Source organism: Anolis carolinensis, chromosome 3, assembly GCF_035594765.1.
Source record: "Anolis carolinensis isolate JA03-04 chromosome 3, rAnoCar3.1.pri, whole genome shotgun sequence".
In the NCBI taxonomy this organism is placed as follows: domain Eukaryota; kingdom Metazoa; phylum Chordata; class Lepidosauria; order Squamata; family Dactyloidae; genus Anolis; species Anolis carolinensis.
In genome coordinates this window covers 259,519,132-259,523,793 of record NC_085843.1, presented here as the reverse complement: position 1 = coordinate 259,523,793, position 4,662 = coordinate 259,519,132, and the positions used below count along the sequence as shown (strand labels likewise).

The 4,662-nt window shown below is 37.3% G+C and overlaps 2 pseudogenes; both read left to right on the top strand.

The window, feature by feature from the left end:
• Positions 1-2,388: 2,388 nt before the first annotated feature.
• Positions 2,389-3,008, top strand: LOC107982576 (kinesin-like protein KIF2C; annotated as a pseudogene).
• A 29-nt stretch (positions 3,009-3,037) lies between these two features.
• Positions 3,038-3,972, top strand: LOC107982696 (kinesin-like protein KIF2C; annotated as a pseudogene).
• Positions 3,973-4,662: the final 690 nt, after the last annotated feature.

Sequence of the window (4,662 nt, the reverse complement as noted above, 5' to 3'; positions counted from 1 at the left end):
GATACAGTGATGGAAAATCCCCACATCTGCTTGATTATGATCACTATATATCATGCTAAGGGGCAAAGCTGAATATCCTGGTAATCTTGTAATGTGTTTCCAAAAGCATGCATGTCAACTTTTCTGACATCATTCATGGCCATGATTACACTAAGGCAACATTGTTGAGTGGTTTCTTTGTTGGACTAGGACACTGAGAGATCAGAATCAGCCATGGAAACCCACTGGGTGATCTTGGGCAAGTAATACTCTCTCAGCTTCAGAGAAGGTTAAATGCGATCCCCTTCTGAACAAATCTCATGATAGAGTCAACAGAAGTTAGAAATAATTTGAAGGCACACAAGCATCATATTTTGGACATATCATGAGATGACATGTTATTTGTTCGTTTGTTTTCCATCAGGTTAACCCTGATTTATAAAATGCAGTGAAGAAGACACTTCCAAGATTCATCAACTGCTCTACTCAGTGGTGAGACTTTCTTGATTTAATATTAGATTATTCAGCTTTTCCTGTACCTCTGATCATGTCAGCAGTTGAGCTTAGCTGCATTGTTAGACATGTTGCAGCTTGCACTTTTTCCTCTGTTCTTCCCCAGTAGCTGTTTGAGGGTTATCCAATCTTTATGTCTCATCTTCTGGTACTATCTCTGGTTTCATTTTGGGTTATCTCATCATAGGATTTTCAAAGTATAAGACTCTCAGGAGTGGTTTACCATTTCTTTGGAATAGTACTAACACGTGATACCACTATTGTCTCTGAGTGATCCTCTGAGAATATCACCTCCCATTATTGCTGCTGCCAAGTAGTTAGTTGGCACATTTAATTTGGCTTCTTGACCAAAGTCTTCCTAACTTTGAAGACCCTAGCAGTAGCTACTGGAAGCATACAATTTCCCCACAACAGAAAGGGCGTGTGAGAGTAGTGGATGACAAGATTCATTGAAAAAGATAATTCTAGGGGAAATAGAGGTACATAAAGAAATAGGGGACATTACAGATTGATTGATTGATTTAATCAAAGAAGCCACAGCTCTGAGTTTGCAAGACCTGAGAAGGGCTGTTGATAACTTGGGACCTTGGAACCTAGTCATTTTAAAATTGCAAACCTTGACTGTTATAGAGACAAATATATTGTTCTGTGTCTCAGATCTAAGCAAACTCACAAGCCTGCAAGCTTTGAAAAATGGAAATTAACCCAGTTTTCAACGTATCAGTCTTTCGGTGAAGGTGGAAAGAAAACCTTAGTGATGCTCCCTTGCAAGTTGACAGCTGATGCTTTGACACCTTTTGACAGTTCTTCACTTCACTGAGCCTGCCCTGCACTAAATATTTTGCCTGTTAGAGACACACATTATGGCTAATTCACCAGGTCAGAGTTTTGTTGAGATTTTGTTTCTTTCCCTCTCCCTTAAATCTTGTACCATTGTGCTTGATGAAAAGTTCTAGAAGATCTCAAAAGCTAATATTTTAGTGATCCTAATAAAAGGTAATTCCCATTTCTGATTTTGTCTGCCTTCCCTTGCCACGATTGAATAATCCTTGGGCAAATGCAGTTGCTAGTGTGGTGTACAACAGGGGAATAAATGGTCCTCTTATAACTAGGAATGTGAACATCTAATAGTTTTGCTTTTTCCTACATTCAGACTTTTAAAGTATCAAATTATTTCTAAATATGAAAAATGTGCAGATTTTGTGAAAATCATCAAAAATAAATGAATAATAATAATAATAATAATAATAATAATAATAATAATAATCTTTATTTTTAGACCGCCGTCTCTCCCCAGAGGAACTCAGGGCGGTTAACATACAAATAAACGGCAAACATTCAATGCCACAATTTCTTCATTAATATCAAAAGTATAAAATGACAATAACATACACATTATAATAAAAGTTCCACATTAGAAAAAACAATAAATTTAAACATGACAGTCAATAAAAACATTATTACACAGACCAAGCGTATACCTGGACCAATTAAGTGACCAAGTTGCTGAAAATGTTCAGTCCTCGTTCTAGTTTCACTTAGACCATAGCTGCTATAGGGTGGCAGTTATGTTAGTCCTTCTCATCTCTGTATGCTAAGGTGCATAGATGTGTCTTTAACAGTTTCTTAAAGAAGAGGAGGATGGGGGCCATTTTAAACACAATTCTATCCCATTTTCAATAGTTGCAGTTATTGCCATCATAGAAAAGATCATGTTATATGTGCCTGAAATATGAGTATTAAAGTTAGGGATCCATTCAGGAAAAATGATGGCAAAACAAACTGAATACTCATATGGTTGAAGAGGAATTCAGGACCAGAGCAAAAATTTAAGAACTCATAAGCTCTGGAGCTGGATGTATGAATGTGTCTTTTTCATGAAAAAGACACATTCATGAAAAAATGAAAAATAAGAGAGAAGAGAAAAGAGCTCAATTCTCTGAAATAAGAAACAAGCGGGAACAGGAGTATGACAGTAGTTGTCCAAATTGGAACTTTACACGAATGGTCAAGGAATACAGAAAGACTCTTAATGGTCAGTCAATATCAATGAATGAGCCAATAGAACAACATAGAATTTATGTGAGTGAAGAAATGGCCCCTAAATAAGCAAAGACTTGCAAAGAAGGAATGTGATGTTATGACTATTGTCAGCAAGAACAGCTTCCTAATACATGAACCAAAGGTGAAGGTTGATCTGACTAAATATCTGGAAAACCAGCCTTTTCAATTTGACTTCTCATTTGATGAAAAAGCTTCAAATGAAATTATTTATTGATTCACTGCTTGACCACTTGTGAAGACAATTTTTGAAGGAGGGAAGCTATGTATTTTGCTTATGACCAGACTGGCAGCGGAAAAACACATACTATGGGTGGAGATTTTTCTGGGGAAACACATAAGGCCTCCAAATAACATGGGATGTCTTCTTCCTCCTGCAGCAGACATGGTATAAGGTCCAAGGTCTAGAAGTATAGGTGATTTTCTTTGAAATATACAATGGAAAGCTGTCTTGAATAAAATATGAAGCTGCGGGTGCTGGAGGATGGAGGATGGCAAACAGCAGGTCCAGGTGGTTGGCTTGCAAGAGGTACGAGTGAATCTTGCTGAAGACGTTATCCGGATAATTGAAGCTGGGAGTGCCTGCAGGGCATCAGGGCTTTCATTTCCAACTCCTCATGATCCCATGCTTGCTTTCAAATAATCCTATGCAGAAAAGGAAACTTCATGGCAAGTTCACTTTGACAGATTTTACCTGGAAATGAGAGAGGGGCAAGTACATCCAGTGCTGATCAATACATGTAGATGGAAGCAGCAGAAATAAACAAGAGCCTGCTAGCACTAAAGGAATGCATCCATGATCTAGGTCAAAATAAACATACACATTTTCGGGAGAGCAAACTTACACAAGTATTGCGGGATTCCTTCATTGGCACCAAGTCCAAAACTTGTATGATTGCAATGATCTCTCCAGGCATAAATTCCTGTGAATATACCTTAAATACTCTATATTATGCTGATAGAGTAAAGGAACTCCCTTATAATGGAACAGCTGGTGAGACAAAGAACTGTATGGAAATTGAGAACAAAGAGCTTGAGATCAGTGAAGAAGAGTCAAACCACTTCCTTGAGCAGCTCTCCAAAACTGACTTGTCGTCTCATCTTTCCAGTGTCCGGGAAGTTCTCACCCAAATTAATGAACTTGAAGATAAGGCAATAGAAGGACTTAGAGAAATCAGGCAGAAAATAAATGCCCATAACCATATCCTGAACATTACAGAACAGCCAGAATATGACCAGGAGGCATTTGTGTATGAAGCTCAGTGCTTCATCAATGAAGGATCCAAAAGCTTCTTAACTTTGAAAGACACTTTGGAGGAACTAACCCTTGCCATGCAGATGGAGGAGCAAGCTAGCAAGCACCTGAATAAGAGTGCCACTCATTTGTTAAAATGAACCCTTTCCATCTTTCATTTTGCTTTATTTGATTATGCTTTATTTAAATATTAGGTGTTTTATTTGAGTTTACTGATGTTCTTCTGTATTGTTTTGATCTGTGTGTATGTGTTGACTATGGCATTGGATGTTTGCCTTTTTTTGTATGTTAAACACTCTGAGTCCCTTCAGGGAGAGAGGGCAGTCTATAAATAAAGTATTTACTTATTATTAATTTCAGATTAATCCATATCTGAATTGTTTATAATTTGAATATGAATACATCTTACTAAGGTCTAGTCAAAACAAATTAAAATTATAATCTATCTCTACATATAACAGCAGTTTAAAATATAATTATGTTTCAAAACACTGGAAAGAAATTAATGATACCTTTTAAAAGTACAGTCAGCCTACCACATTTCCTGATGTTAAGAGTGTGGGATCCCTATGAAACCTGTGAAAATGCAAATAAGAAAAACACCTCTCTAGAAGTCCCCCAGTGCAAGTCAGTGGTCAATGTCTGCATGTTTTTTGAAGATTGTGGGGCTTCTTGCCCACTCCAGTAACCAGATAGTTTTACTCACCATAAATGAGAAATACCATTTCCAGCAACTTCAAGGTTCTGGAGATTCCCTATTTAAAACAGGAGCAACTTCCCACATTTCCTATGAGAAATTCATTCATTTTAGATCAGAAGTGAACTTTAGGCAAAGAGAGGGAGGAAGAAGTGAC